This window comes from Wyeomyia smithii, chromosome 2, assembly GCF_029784165.1.
Source record: "Wyeomyia smithii strain HCP4-BCI-WySm-NY-G18 chromosome 2, ASM2978416v1, whole genome shotgun sequence".
Taxonomy (NCBI): Eukaryota; Metazoa; Arthropoda; class Insecta; order Diptera; family Culicidae; genus Wyeomyia; species Wyeomyia smithii.
The window spans coordinates 141,689,147-141,705,687 of NC_073695.1; the positions used below are offsets into that span (position 1 = coordinate 141,689,147).

The 16,541-nt window shown below is 36.6% G+C and overlaps 1 protein-coding gene across 3 annotated transcripts in view; it reads right to left on the reverse strand.

Moving 5' to 3' along the window:
• Positions 1 to 4,000: 4,000 nt before the first annotated feature.
• LOC129722961 (coiled-coil domain-containing protein AGAP005037-like) overlaps positions 4,001 to 16,541 on the reverse strand; it is a 1,195,377-nt gene continuing 1,182,836 nt past the window's right edge. For 2 of the 3 annotated variants that reach the window (XR_008727686.1, XR_008727684.1), the window contains one exon: positions 4,001 to 4,207. The gene's annotated coding sequence lies outside the window, so the exon portion shown is untranslated. Of the gene's footprint in view, positions 4,208 to 4,932; positions 5,238 to 16,541 lie in introns of those variants that run through there. The other variant, XR_008727685.1, reaches the window with a different exon arrangement.

Here is a 16,541-nt window from a genome sequence, read left to right on the forward strand (position 1 = left end):
TTCGAATGAAAAAGGATGGGTCACACAATTAAGTGGAATAATTCGAGTTTTTACTTCTTTATTCACGTGAACAAGTTGGTATGGTGGAGTTTTTTCCTAATTGTCCTTAGAGTACATACATTTTGCCGAAATGATTGCACTTCCAGGAATGTCACGACCGATCGACCCATAAAGCTCAGCGATCAATTGGACGGTTTATTCATCGATGATGACCAGTAAACAAAGAACAATAGCATTCTTTTCAACAGACACACGGCCGGTTTTATCCACTTGAATTCTTCCAAAAGTACTCGATAGGATTCTATTCTTGAGTTGACTCCTTGCATTTCTACCTTGATTGCTGCGCAGATCAGAAACAAGTTTATTGAAGCTGATTTTTTGTTAACCATGCCAAAACTTTTTTCTTACAATCACAATTTTGAGTTCAGTTTTTGTCTCATTCAAAATCTACTTTTGGTAAATGGTGAATAAGAAAATGGCATTATAGAAACATTTTTTTTTTCATTCCAATGTATGCCTGAAGGGCACTGGGTACGGAAATGCCACTGCGACAGTCTTACTGATTGTCTTTTGTGGCTGGCCCCGATTGCTGTGCACAGGTTACGGATTGCTCGTACTCATTGATGGAGTAGAACTTTTTTGTTGTAAACCTGTACCCCAATTAGGCAAAACATAGTTGATGAAACTAATGACCTGCTTGGGATCAGAGCTCCATACTTGGTATAAATTTAAAAGGTAACTTCCTAAGAAGTTGTACCTAGTGGAAGCTCCACAAGAGCAAAGCAAATGCTCTGAACTCTTTGGTTCAGATTTGCAGAATCGGCAGGTATCGTTCAACAATACACCGAATCTCTTTAAATGATAAAAAGCGGTGTCCGGTAAGGAGTCCCGTGATTATCCGTAGTTCATTACGATTTAGACTAAGTAACTTTCTGGCGGTTCCGGGGTTTGGATATATTAACTTTTTAGCTTGTCTACAACCCTGTACCTGTTGCCATTGGGATGCTATTTCTAGCCTTTCCCAAGTTAGTAGTTCGCTTTTGATAGCGGAATTGGACGTACCCAGAAACGGCTCGGGGCCAATTATAGAGACATAGTCTTAGAATATTGATATTTGGCTTTAAAACAAAAGGATGTGGGAAAAATCATTTAAAATTTTCTATTTCTCAAAAATTTAAAATGGTGATAATGATACCCCTTAGGGTGAAATGGGGAAAATGTGTTTTCGCATCAGAATTCTTAAAAAAACACGAATTAATCCACCTAGCGGTGAAACCTAGCCTTTCTCTTTCGCACTTTATTATTTATTGAAACAAATTTGCCAAAAAAACCAAAATTTATCGAGAACAATTTCATCTTGTAATTTTTACTGGATTCAATGTTTACACTAAATGATAAAATTGGGTAGCCTACAGTACAATTTTACCAAACATGCTAAACTAAACAATCACACTCATACGAACATACATTTACGCATACAAAAATGTACAGATACACACACACACAGACACACACAGACACACACACACACAGACACACACAGACACACACAGACACACACACACACGCACACACACATACAAATTACATTTGAAGAAATATGTTTCGAATATATTAGGCGATTTTTTTTGGGTAGTGACCGGGAATCAACTTCAGATTTCATTTTGATATCCGAAATTGCGGCTTCCGTCTTTTGTAATAAATCCTTAAATTGCCAAATCTAGTCCAATAAACGTATTTTCACTCTTTGCGAATAGTTATGTTGTACTTCAAGTAAATGAATTTGATAATAATTTAAGTAAAATGTATGACCTTTGATGTAATATTTTTGAAATGAGTTGTGCGTTCAATTTAAATAAAAATGATATTGAGGCCACATAGTTTATTATAAGCAGTTGGTTTTTAAACAGGATTTGAGTTAAAATTGATCTGAAATAAATTACTTGTTAGAGAAAAATTACTTGTGTGGCTCTTGGGACTAAAAAAACTCCACTCTTGAAAAATTCTTAGTTTACTTAGTCAAACACTTATTCAAAGTTTCATTAAAATATGACCTAATAATTTTTTGCGTATTTTCAGATTATTCGGCATAGATTTGCGTATTCCTCTTCTTTTTTCTTTCTTTCTAACGAATTAGAGATGTCCAGCGTCGTACATTAGCAGATCGTGCATCTTTTCCACCGAGCAGATCGTGCATCATCCACCGAGTGCGAGGCCTACCACGGAGTCCATTCTTCATGTCCGTAAAGGGCAACCGATAGGATCAGCGTCTTATACAGCGCTAGTTTAGTGCAAGTTTGCAAACTACGGGACCTTAACCAGTTACGTAGTCCATAATAGGCCCTGTTCGCAGCCGCAACTCGTCGTTCCACTTCGCGGCCCAGTTGGAGAGTACATCCCCCTGCTTCAGTCCATCTAACCTTACGAACGCGACTGATGTCTCGTCAGCTATTCGCAGGCATGCGCGTCATTCGACTCAGCCTAAATAGTTTCGCCGGGAAACCGTGCTTCAGCATTATCTGCCATGGCTCGTTTCTTTTCACTGAATCAAAGCCTTGGGTGCTACATTCCGATTCGGAACTCGGACCTTTCTGTTTTATTTACACAGACTTCGCAGCCAACTGTGTCAGTGGACGATTTCGGGGCTAGCGCTACTATCCTACTGACAATAACAGTCTTTCCCGAGCCGGGAACGGAACCTACGACGACTGGCTTATTAGGCCAGCATCGTACCTCAAGAGCAACTGGAAGGTTATCACTGAACTGAATAATATGCAGCCTCAAAATCCAATAACTGAGTCTGCAAGTTGTACTCCCGAAACTTATCGAGGATCTGTCGCAGGGAGGAAATTTGATCTGTCATCGAACGCCCCTGTTTTTCAGCTCACTTGTCGCCTTTTCAACCTCCTCCTGTGCTGGAGGCTCCAAAACTTGTTCGTCGCTCACAATCCTCATCCTGTTCCTGTTCTGCTCCTCTCGTACTTCACCGTTTAATAGCGCCTAAAAGTGCTCCTTCCACCTGGTTGCTTCCGTCGGTTTATCCGTAAGCATGTTGCCATCCTTGTCATTGCACATGGCAGGCACAAGGAAATTTCTACTTCTTGCTCTGTTGACTGTTCTATAGATGAACCGCACGTCGTTTCTAGCGAAGTTGTGACCTGCTTCTAGTGCTCGTGCTTCTTCCGACGGTGGACTCTATTTTCGGCAGCTCTTGCTTCCTCGTATCTCTCTCTGTTCTGACGCCTAGCCACAGTAAGAGCATGCGGCTCCTGGCACGGTTTGTGTATTTCGTCACTCTCTGGCACTGTAAGCTACGAATAAATAAAGCCTATGACAGAATGCCATTCTTTAGCAATACCGTTTTACCCAAATATGTGTGCTAATTTCCATTCAAATCTAAAATGGTCGAGAAAATTTTTGCATATAAAACAAAAAAACCTAGACCTATCATTATCGGAACTTTTTTTTATTCTCGCTCATTTTCCGGCGGTCTAGTTCCGTCACTGTTGTTGTTCCAATCACCGACGCCCAGGGAGGCGACTCCACCCAGGACTCTAACTTACGACTCTAACTTGATTGACGGACCGGCGCCAACGGCTTTGCTTCCTCATGGCATGGAAGGCGTGATCCCAAAGATTTTTCGCCTCAGAAAATCTCCCGGTGTCGACTAGGATTGAATCTAGACCAGTTTGGTTGGTTGTGAGTGGATCACGCCACCTCACAACCATCGACACCTATGTCGGCGGTGGGATTCGCACCCAGGCGTCGAGCGTGGTTGGCGGAGACGTTACCAACCACGCTAGGCTCCCACCCCTTTATTATCGGAACTTGATCTGCTGTTTATTATACACAGACTTAGCAACCATCCCAAAGGAAAAGTGACCATCGTTACGAAACATTACGAACTTTGGAGCCCTACCGCTAACCCAACGCACTTGACAAGAAGTTGCTTAGTTCCTTGATTTTCACAATGATACTATACCTATGAGAGGGACATAACTTCGTGAACCGTGAAAAATATATTCTCTTGCAAAATAATTACGTGAAATACATGTTAGAGTGATGTGTGAGTTCATTAGCTATAACAAAATGTCATTCATAAAACAGGATAAACGAAAATTACCCAGGTGATGTGGAGCATGTGACCTTGTACATCCTGATATATCATCACTGAATGATACAGATTTTTCAAAAGACACAGATTTATCTGGAAATAAAGGTTAATATCATATATAAGTTTATTAAATCTAATAATAAATTAGCCATTGCGAAGACAACGTAATCTCATTGAATAATACTTGCGCACGCATGCATATCAAATGCTTTGGGAATCTGGCACCCGCCCTCTTGTCCACGCCACCCTCTCATATAATTATCGCGTCGATGACATTCACTCACATATACCAAACTGTAGTTCACATTTCATATGCACGGTGTTCCAAATACCGTTATTATAAATTAAAATACGACAACAAAACTTTTAATGTTAGTTGGTTTGTATCACTGCCCTGCACTTCTGGACCATATTTGAAAATCATCGTTGAACTAATTTTTGAGTGGAGCCCTTTTAAAGTTTTAGGGAGGATTTCTCATACAAATATACTTAAACAAACCCTTCCAAAACGAATATAAATCATAGTAGGTTTTTTTTCTAGGCAACATATGCCCATTGACGACCTTTCTGGAACATTTGAGCTGTATTAGGACCATCGGGAAATTGTTTGGATTAGAGGTAATATCAACCAAAAAAATTTTTTGCCATTTTTTTATTGTCCTTAATCATGCTAAAACTATCCAAAAATCAAAATCTACATCGCCCAAGTACAGATCTATATTCAAAGTTCGTTTAAATCAATTTTTACCGAACAGCTTTTATACTCCAAAATCACATTTTTCGTTTATTTTGGCGATGCTGGTTTTTCTTTTTATTTCGAGGTTTTGTTAACTAGCAGAAGTTACCTATGATCGTTATCGTGTTACAAATTTAAAGTGAAGAGGTCGCTGCATCAAGTTTCGATCGTTATAGCGTCTCTACAACACGTGTTTACTCACAATTTCCCTTTGTTTAGTCGATCAGCCTTTCTCGTAGAGATCCTCAGAGGGAGAGATAAGCGATGAAAAAAACCGCTGATTTGGAACTAGGTTTCACATATCAGAGGTGCCGGATCTCTTCTCACCGCGCAATGTTCACTAGCTCTTTTATTCGGCTCGTATAACTGATGGTGACGGTGGAAGTCCTAGGAAATAATAAAGTGCATCACAAAAACCGTGAAGGTATTAAATTTTATGTTTATGTTTAATTGCATATACTGATGAAAGTTATTTTGTAGACCATACAAAAGGTTTGTGAACCATCAGTTAAAATCACTGTGATGAAGCAACTTTAGAGCATTCTCAATTCATGTTTTAGCAATAAAACATGAAAAGCGTGTTAAAAAATATATTCTTTTTAACCTTATTGCAATACCTTTCAATGTGTCACCTTTCTTGTTCGTTTGGCTCGAATTTTGACATGTTCGTTTGGCTCACAACACTCTCTTCGCATATCTCTCCCTTTGAGTATTTCTAGTTCTCGTTGTGTACGTTCTTTGTTTGAGTTTTCTATACTTTTTATCTGTAATTTATATTCAAAAATACTGAAATATCATCATATCAGCATCACATGTCTGATATCGCGAAAAAAGCGAGACGCAGCCTTAAATCAGATAACAAAAAGGAAGGAAGAGGAAAATAAAGCCCAAGAAGGGCAACTTTACGGCGCAAGAATAGCTGACTGAAGGTAAAAAAAATTTCAGGGGTTTTATTATTGCGATTCTTAAGATTTATAGCATTTTGAAACTTTAAACGCGTTTTTCCCAAAATCATGCTTTCAAAATCGGCGAGCAGAAGAACTAAAAAAGTTTACATTGACTTGAAATTTTAACTGTAGCTTCTTCATTAGATTATCTAGTGAAGTACACACGATTTTAGCGATTGATTAACAAAAACTAAAGTTATAAACAATCAAAGTCGATTTTTTTGTCGAAACAGAACATTTTTTTAAACCGTTGCTATTTTGCAAAGAAAAATTCTAAAAATATAATCATGTGTACTTCACTAGCGACACTTACGTAGATAATGAAAAAAATTTTGTTTTGGTTATAGGTGGAGTTGGGCACGACTTCTACTGCTCATCGCGGAACAACCTAAAAAAGCGGGTCACGGCAATCGCTGCACAGCCGCCATTTTGTAACAAAAATAGCAATAAAAATATTTATTCTATTCTGCATGAGTTGCTCAATCCAATAATATATCTTTTATATACCTTATATCTCAAATGTCCTGTACAAAATTCATGAAAAAAGAATTGTTTTTTTGAGCATTTGGTAGATATTACCCCTTATCGATTTTGACGAAATTTCTTGACAACTCCTAAACCATCAATTTAACACAAAATACGTTTTTTCCAAGGAAAAAATATTTTTAGTTGATGAGATATTCAAAAACTTACGTTGTTTACCCTGGTGTGTGGTTTTCCACACATACAACATTTGAATTTATTTTGGACAAGAAACAACTTAATTTTGCCCCAAACATATTTTTTTCATTGAGTGCTTACATAGCTGAAGCCATAGGTACCAAATAATCCTGTTTTGAAAATCGAGTAAGATATGTATGTGTGCTGAAGTTACTTTCATTCTTACGACCAATATATCTCGATTTTCTCAGCATCGGCTGAATCAGTTAGCGCTCGGACGTTGATCAAACAAGACGCATTGTGATTGGTGCTCTTCAAAGCAAACGTTGGTGTCTCTTCTCACTTTAGTGTGAACATAACCTTCAAACGGAACCTATTCACTGAATAGTTAAAGATGGATAAAACCAGGAAGAACACGTTGAAAATAGTTTTCGAAAATGGGGCAAAGGCACCGGCTCATCTGGACGTTCTGCGGTTCACAGCAAAAGTTCTAAAGATACCAGCAGCAAGTGTGCACTCAATTTATAAAGACGAGAACGATCGTTGCTTTTACATTAAGTTCTTAGACGAAACGAGGTTCAATGAATTTATGTGTGAAATGGAAGAACAATACCGCTTTGAGTACAATGATGGACAATGTATTTACATCAGATTGGAAGTAGCCAGTAGATTATTCAGATACGTGAGGATCTTTAATCTGCCCCCGGAAACTGAGGACAGAGACATTGCTACTGTTATGGGACAATTTGGCACAATCCGGCAACAAGTTCGCGAGCGTTACCCTGCAGAATACGGATACAGCGTGTACAGTGGTATTCGTGGGTTATATATGGAAATAGCGAAGGAAATTCCGGCCAACTTGTACATCGCGCACTACAAGGTACGACTTTACTATGATGGCCTGAAGAACAGGTGTTTCTTTTGTAAAGCTGAAGGACATATCAAGGCTGATTGTCCAAAAATGGCGGCCGCGAAAGCAGCTGAAAGTTCTGGCTCCTACAGCGGAATTGTCGCTGGTGCAAAGGCGAATAACGCTCGAACGGATATCGAATTGGCATCACCACTACAGATGACCTCACTGCCCTTGATAAAAAAAAGCGTTTCTTCGAAGTCCGACGAGTCGAAAGAGGCACGAAATGTGGTAGAATCGAACGATGGCCATCAACACAATGGAGAAGGTACGAGTGAGATGGACGGTGTCCAGTGTTCGATGAAACGGTCAACGCTAACATCAACAGACGAGAGCTCAGGCAGCGAGTTTACGGTAGTAAGAGGTCGATCGAAGACGAAGAGAGGACGGATGGGCGACGCGTCATCAACCATACTTGACGCACTGGAGACTAGATCGAGATCACGAAGTACGGTGAAGGGTGCGCGTAAGAAAGATGGAGAACGGAAGTAATTGGTTGTTGACCATGTGTTGCATTATTTGGCTATTTTATAGTGTGAGTGACCGTGCGGGTGCTGTTTCTGTGCAATCATGTGTGCGTTTTGGGTCATGAAATAGTATGGACGATGCATTTGTGATAGCATTCCTTCTCTCGTTTCCTCCTTGAACGTCTGATCATCATGCCATTTATTCGTAATATCGCCACAGTTAATTTAAATGCAATAAACTCGGACGTTAAAAAATCTCTGCTGAGAGATTATATATGGAATAATGATTTGGATATTATCTTTGTGCAGGAGTTAGCTTTTGAGAATTTTTGTTTTTTGAAAAGTCATGTTGCTATTGTTAATATTAGTGATGATAACAAAGGGACGGGAATCCTAATAAGGAATAACGTGGAATATTCTGATATCGTATTGAACTGTAATGGTCGGTTGTCTTCAGTTTGCATTGATTCAACGAACTACATTAACATTTACGCACACTCTGGAAGCAATTTCAAGAAAGAGAGGGACAAGTTGTTTAGTGATGAAATTATGATTCACCTAGCTCATGGAAAGGAAAATGTTTTGGTGGGTGACTTCAATTGTGTTATTGAAGCTTCTGACACAAATGGATCGAGTAATGTTTGCCATGGTCTTAAACAACTCACAAGTAGTCTCGGATTGAAAGATATTGAAAGATGCTTATTAAGAAATAATACTAATTTTACCTTCTTCAGAGGTTCTACGAAATCTCGTTTAGATCGCTTCTACGGGTCTGATAATTATATTAAATTTGTCCAAAATATCACTACAATGCCCTTAGCTTTTTCGGACCACCATGCTGTGCTCATTAAATTGAATATTCCAGATGAAAGCAATATTCGTTTTATGGGTAGAGGATACTGGAAATTAAATTCGTACTATTTGAGAAGCGAAGACGTCAAAACTCGATATAACACTATGTATTGTAACCTTAAAACTCGAAATTCATTTCAAAACTTAAGTTTCTGGTGGAATAACGATTTTAAATCTAACACCAAACGTTTCTTCAAGACCGAAAGCTTCAATACTAACCAGGAAATTTGCAGAGAAAAAAGCTTCTACTATCAATGTTTACACGAATTGTTTCAAAAACAAAAAGAAGGAGAAATCGTTTCAGATGAGATGAAGATCGTCAAATCTAAACTTATGTCGATTGAACAAAACAAATTACTTTTCTACTCACATACTATCAAAGGTTCTAACATATTGGAAAATGAAAAAATGAGTTTGTTTCAGACAACATCTAGTCTATCGAAGTCAACAGTATCCAAAATGACAAGTCTTCGTGTTAATGGAAAGATAACTTCCCATGTTGCTACTTTAAAAAAAGCTATCTTTGATCACTTCTCGAAAAATTTTCGCAAACAACCTGACACGGATACAAATTTTGAAAACGTTTTGAGTTTTATTACGAAAAGCCTTACCGATGAGGAAAGGGAATCTCTCATTAGACCGATTGAAAGCTCTGAACTAGAGTTTGTATTAAAACATGTTTCAAGAAAAACTTCACCGGGTCCGGATGGTTTGGGATATGAATTCTATGCAACGTTTTTTGAAACTATCAAAAACGAAATTTTATCGGTATTCAATGCTTATTTGGTCAACGGGGAATATCCGCCTGGCCTATTTTCTGCTGGTATTATAACACTGATACCTAAAAAAGGTGATGAATATGATTTGAATAACCGGCGTCCTATAAGCATGCTCAACACCGACTGTAAGCTGTTTACAAAAATCTTGTGGATCAGACTACAACCTTTGCTAGGTGGGCTGATTGGTTCGGGCCAATCTGCTTGTATCGAAAATCAATCGTGCATCAATAACCTCCGAATTCTCCGTAATATTCTATTGAAATCAAAACAGTCGCGTCATTTCAAAGGAATACTTTTGAGCATAGACCTTGAAAAGGCATTTGATCGTGTTGACCATGATTTTTTGTGGGCTATTTTTGAAAAATTTGGCTTTCCACCGCTGTTCATCGAGTGTTTGAAAAGATTATATAAAAATGCAAACTCAAAAGTTTTATTCAATGGATTTTTTACGAATGCGTTCCCCATTAATTCATCAGTCCGTCAAGGTTGTCCATTAAGTATGGCGCTTTTCTGTCTTTATATTGAGCCACTGATAAGAATGATTTATTCGAATGTTGATGGTTGTTTGATTGACAATTATTTTGTTAGGATAATTGCCTATGCGGATGATATCAACATTCTTATCCGTAACAATCACGAGTTTGACCGAGTTCTAGAACTTGTCAATTATTTCAGCATTTATGCTAAAATAAGAATGAATTTTGTTAAATCTCAGTTTCTGAGGTTCAACAACTGTTGTTCTGGGCCTCACACGATCCAAGAAGCTAACAGCCTAAAAATTTTAGGAGTCGATCTATATCAGAATTTCGAACAGACAGTAGAAAAAAATTACAGCAACCTAATCAACAAACTCAGATATACAATTTCACTACACTCCCGTAGAAAACTTAACCTTGTGCAAAAAGTATATATTCTTAATGTGTACATATTTTCAAAGCTGTGGTATATTGCCCAAATATTTCCTCCAGCAAATAAACACATCGCGCAAATAAAAAGGATGAGTAACATTTTTCTTTGGAAAGGATATTTTTACACAGTAGCTAAAAATGAAACCATTCTTCCCACATGCAAAGGTGGTTTGGCACTTGAAGACATAGAGGTCAAAGCAAAAAGTTTGTTCATCAAAAACATACTTTATTCCGGGAACGATTTTAACCAGAATATTGATAATTTTATGATGAATTTAGCAAGTAATAGAAATTTGACTCGGAATACCCGTGAATGGCTTGCCATTGCAAGAAATTTAGAAACAAATACTGAACTGAAATCAAGTAGGTTAATATATTATCATTTGCTAAATGCAACAAATGTAACTCCACGAATACAAACAGAACTACCAAATATCCACTGGGAAATCCTTTTTGAAAATTTCAGTAAAAACTTTCTGTCATCTGATCACAAAACAGCCTTTTATGTGATGTTCAATAATTTGACACCAACCCGGAGCAAAATGTTTAACCATGGAATCGCCGGAATCGAGTCACCTTTTTGTAATAAATGCGGTAAACTAGATACTCTCAAACACCGAATCAAAACGTGTGTTTTTTCAATGAATGTTTGGAACTGGACGAAGACAGTAATTCTTTCTCATATGAAAATCCAAATTGATGACCCTGAAGAATTATTGACTACACAAATAGGCGAAAATGATTACAGATTCAAAGCAGCGCTATGGATTACTTTGGAAGCTATTAAATTTAATTTAAATTGGTTTGATAAAACAGACCCTAACTGTTTGACAGCGTTCAAGGACGATATTCGAGAAGCACGATGGAATAATAAGGAAAGTTTCGCTAAAACTTTCAAGAGTTTTTTGAATGTGTGTTAGGATAAATTTTTTGGCTGCTGCAATGTTCACTAACCCCGAGATACCGCGGGTAAACGGTGCCTAACAACCAGTTGAGTAGGATAAGTTAGAATAAATCCCCTTTCCTTTTATGTGAGTGCGCTTGAATATTTTGGTATGAATGTTAATATATGAATGATGATGGATACACGTAAACATGTACGAATGCTTTATTAACCCCGAGCTCACCGCGGGTAATCGGTCCAAAAGTTAATATTAGAATAAGTTAGGGAGGATATCGAAGAAGACAAAGGAAATAAAATATGAAAAAAGTCTGTTTTGGAATTTAGTTGTAATTTTTGTGATTGTTAATTGTTAAAATAGTTTAAATAAATTTACATATTTGAAAAAAAAAAAAAAAAAACCGATTCGATTGTTCTTAGTAGCGTTTGAAAGAGCTTAGAGTCTAGTAAGTTGCTGGAATATATCGTTTTTATCCGAAGGTTCATTCAAAAATGACGTAGTAGAATGTGATCAGTTTATATGGAAACTGATAAACTAACCGATTTTTTTAACGGTTCGACTGATTTTAGAAATGTATATAGGTGCATTCTTGTAATTCGCAACATAAATATATAAATAAAAAGGCTACGTGGGACATGTGCAAAAGTATGAGTTGTTTCATCCAAGTGTGAGAATATTCACACATATGTGTTCAAATCCAAACGAATACGGTAATGCAAAAGAGTGACTTTTTTTTTTGTTTTTGTTTTTTTTTTAAGGGGGGATTTGTTAGTAGCTTAAGTATTTATGATAAATATTAGTAAATAATGAGTATGTGTGTCCAATCACAAATGGTGACTTCTCAACACTGTTAGAAATTTGTAATTTTAATTGTTAGGATTTGTTTGCTTTCGCAATTAGGACTTATCATTCGTAGGGATTTAAACCTACTTGTCAGAAAAGGGGAAGTAAACTTACAACTAACTTAATTGCTAACTTATTGGCTATAAAGAGAGCTTATCGTAGCAATTGAGGATTGCAACGATTTTTGTCGAAAATTGTTAATAATTTTATTTGACATAGCTTCTAATGGTTCAACACCAGTAAGTCTATGTAATTCGAGTGTACCAAACCAAGGAGGACGCTTCAAAATCATTTTCAGAATTTTATTCTGAATCCTTTGGAGCGTTTTCTTCCTTGTTGAACAGCAACTTGACCAGATCGGTACTGCATAAAGCATTGCTGGTCTAAAAATTTGTTTGTAAATCAAAAGTTTGTTCTTTAAACAAAGTTTAGAATTCCTGTTAATGAGAGGATATAAACATCTCGTATATTTGATGCACTTGGCTTGTATACTCTCAATGTGCTTTTTGAAAATAAGTTTTTTATCATAAATTAGTCCCAAGTACTTAACCTTGTCGGACCAACTTAAAATAACCCCATTCATCTTGACAACGTGATTTTTGTTTGGCTTGAGGAAAGAAGCCCTAGGCTTATGCGGAAAAATTATCATTTGAGTTTTAGAAGCATTGGGAGAGATCTTCCACTTTTGCAAGTAGGAAGAAAAAATACCTAAACTTTTCTGCAATCGACTGCATATGACACGAAGACTTTTTCCTTTTACGGAAATGCTTGTGTCATCGCAGAACAATGACTTTGTGCATCCTGGAGGCAAATCAGGAAGATCTGAAGTGAATATGTTGTACAGGACTGGACCCAAGACTGAACCTTGAGGTACACCTGCTCTGACAGGAATCTATCAGATTTTGAATTCTGATAGACAACCTGCAGAGTTCGATCAGTAAGATAATTTTTTAAAATTTTGATTAGGAAAATTGGAAAATTAAAAGTTTGCAATTTCGCAATCTAACCTTTATGCCAAACACTGTCGAACGCTTTTTCTATGTCTAAAAGAGCAGCTCCAGTGGAATAACCTTCAGATTTGTTAGCTCGTATCATATTAGTAACTCTGAGCAATTGATGAGTTGTGGAATGCCCATGGCGAAATCCAAACTGTTCATTTGCAAAAATTGAATTTTCGTTGATGTGTGACATCATTCTGTTAAGAATAATTCTCTCAAACAGTTTACTTATTGAAGAAAGCAAACTGATTGGTCGATAACTTGAAACTTCAGCTGGGTTCTTATCCGGTTTTAAAATGGGAGTAATTTTTGCATTTTTCCATAATTTGAGAAAATATGCAATTTTGAAGCAGCAATTGAAAATTTTCACTCAAAATTCCATTGTGCTCTCGGGGAGATGTTTGATTAGTATATTAAAGATTCCATCGTCACCAGGTGCTTTCATATTTTTGAAATTTTTAATAATTGATTTAATCTCATTCAAGTTAGTTTCAATTATTTCTGCAGGTAAAAAATTCTGGGAAGAAATTAAATCAAATTGACGTGTGACTTCATTTTCAATTGGACTCACAAAATTCAAATTTGAGTTATGAACACTCTCAAACTGCTGAGCAAGTCTTTGAGCCTTTTGTTCATTGGATACAAGAAAACGTTCACCATCTTTTAAAACTGGAATAGGCTTTGAAGGTTTCTTAAGAATCTTCGACAGCTTCCAAAATGGTTTTGAATATGGTTTCAATTTTTCAACTTTAGTCTCAAAATTTTGATTTCTCAGAAGAGTAAATCTGTGCTTAATCTCTTTCTGTAAATCTTTATAAATAGTTTTAAAAACAGGGTCACGAGAACGTTGATATTGACGTCTGCGGACATTTTTCAAACGAATTAGAAGTTGAAGATTTCCGTCAATTATTGGTGATTTGTATTGGTCAAATTTCACTTGAGCCTTTGGAACAGAATAATTCCTGGCATAAACAATTGCACATTTTAATGCTTCCAAAGCGGAATCAATATTCACTTCGTTTTGAAAATCAAGCTCATTATTGAAATTTCTCTCAATATGAGTTTTGTAACTTTCCCAATTAGCCTTGTTATAATTAAAAACAGAGCTCATAGGGTTTAAAACTGATTCATGGGATAAAGAAAAAGTTATTGGAAGATGGTCAGAATCAAAGTCAGCATGTGTGATCAAATCACTACATACATGATTTTGATCTGTTAGCACCAAATCAATTGTTGAAGAGTTTCTTACAGAAGAAAAGCATGTAGGACTATTCGGAGACAAAATAGAATAGTATCCTGAAGAACAATCACTGAATAAAATTTTGCCATTGGAATTACTTTAAGAATTATTCCATGAACAATGTTTAGCGTTAAAATTGCCGATTATGAAAAATTACGAACGATTTCTGGTGAGTTTTTGTAAATCACCTTTAAATTTATTTTTGAGCTCGCGTGTGCATTGAAATGGTAAATATGCTGCGGCAATAAATAAAATCCCAAGTTCAGTTTGAACTTCAATTCCCAAAGTTTCAATAACTTTCGTCTCAAGATGGGGAAGAGCACGATGTTTGATTCGGCGATGAATAACAATTGCAACTCCACCGCCGGAACCCTGAATCCTATCATATCTACGAACCACGTAATTGGGATCATATTTTAATTTTATGTTAGGTTTCAAAAATGTTTCAGTAATAATTGCAATATGCACATTATTTACTGTTAAAAAATTAAAAAGCTCATTCTCTTTGGCCTTCAATGAGCGAGCATTCCAATTTAATATTTTAATTGTTTTATTTAAAATCATTGCTAAATTTTAAATTAGAAACAATTTTAATAGTAAAATTTGTGCCTATTTGAATGGCTTCAAACATTGATTTTGCCTGCAACATGGCGTTCATAAGTTCGAACATTGCCTGTTGCAAAAAAGAAAGTTTACCTGCCGTAATAGGCCCCATGCAGTTGACATTAGAAAAAATATTTTCGGCAGCAATATTAGCTGCAGTAACAGGTGTACAATTATTTTCTAGCGTTTTTTGCTTACCCATATTAACGGTCATTTTCGAACTACCAACACTAGGCGGTATAATGTTCGAGCTACCTGTAACCTGTGCATAAGTTAAACGGGTATGCAAAGGAGTAGGTAAACTATGCGTCACTGGTACGCTTGGAGAATTTTGTTTTGAAGTTGGTTTTAATTGAGAAATTGAATTTTGTTTACCTTGCCTTGCCTTAACAATTGCTAAACGGACTGGGCATCGATAAAAATTTGACATATGGTTGCCGTTACAATTCGCACAGCGAAAATTTTTACTCTCTTTCACAGGACATGTGTCCTTTTTGTGAGAAGAGTCTCCACAATTAAGACATTTTTGGTCCATGTTACAGAATTTAGAACCATGGCCATAACGTTGGCAAGTACGGCATTGGGTGATATGATTTTCACCTCCGCCATACTTCCTACAAATTTCCCACTTTACACGCACATTATACAAAGCATGTGCTTTTTCAAAAAATTTTAAGTTGTTAACCTCATTGCGGTTAAAATGAATTAAATAATTAACAAGGGAAATTCCAGTTCTCTGACTGTTTTCGCCTCGTGATTTTTGTTTCATTAGAATTACTTGGGTAGGGGCTATGCCAAGTAATTCTGTTAAAGTAAGTTTGATCTCATCAACGGTTTGATCGTTGGTGAGACCTTTCAAGACAACCTTGAACGGCTTGGCGTTCTTGGTGTCATATGTAAAAAATTTGTACATCTTGTCAGTTAAATACTGAACAAGACGATCACGACCCTTTACTGAGTCGGCTAATAAGCGGCATTCACCTCTACGGCCAATTTGAAAGGTAACTTTAACGTCAGAAACAAACGTTGAAAGTTCCTTTTTGAATATATTAAATTCAGAAGAAATAGTTACCACAATAGGTGGAACTTTCTCCTTTTTTAAAGATTTTATATTTTGTATAGTTTCATTAAGAGTGACTATTTAGTGCTTGCACAGCCTGGTTGAACATTGTTCAACATTTTCACAGTTTTACGTTTACTGCAGGACGAGTATACTCACACTTTTAGGTAAATTGAAATGAATTTAGAATGGATCTCCCGAGATTATTTTATTATTATCATTTATTGGTTATTTCATCCGACTTAAGTCTTAATGAATAAAAATATATATGTGGCTGGGAAAAGCCGCCTTGAGAAGCCATGAAGGCAACTATCAAGCTGGCATAAAAACCCAGCATCTTTTACGAGTATTACATGGCTAATATACAATAACGAAAATAATATAAATTAACAAACATTTCATCGAGCACAATAAATTACTGAACCTAAAAATTAAAATTATCGTAGTACCGGTTGTATACCAGAGTCATTCGTCGAACAGGTTCATTCAAGCCGTAGTTTGTGCGGTGCGCATTAGTTTGCA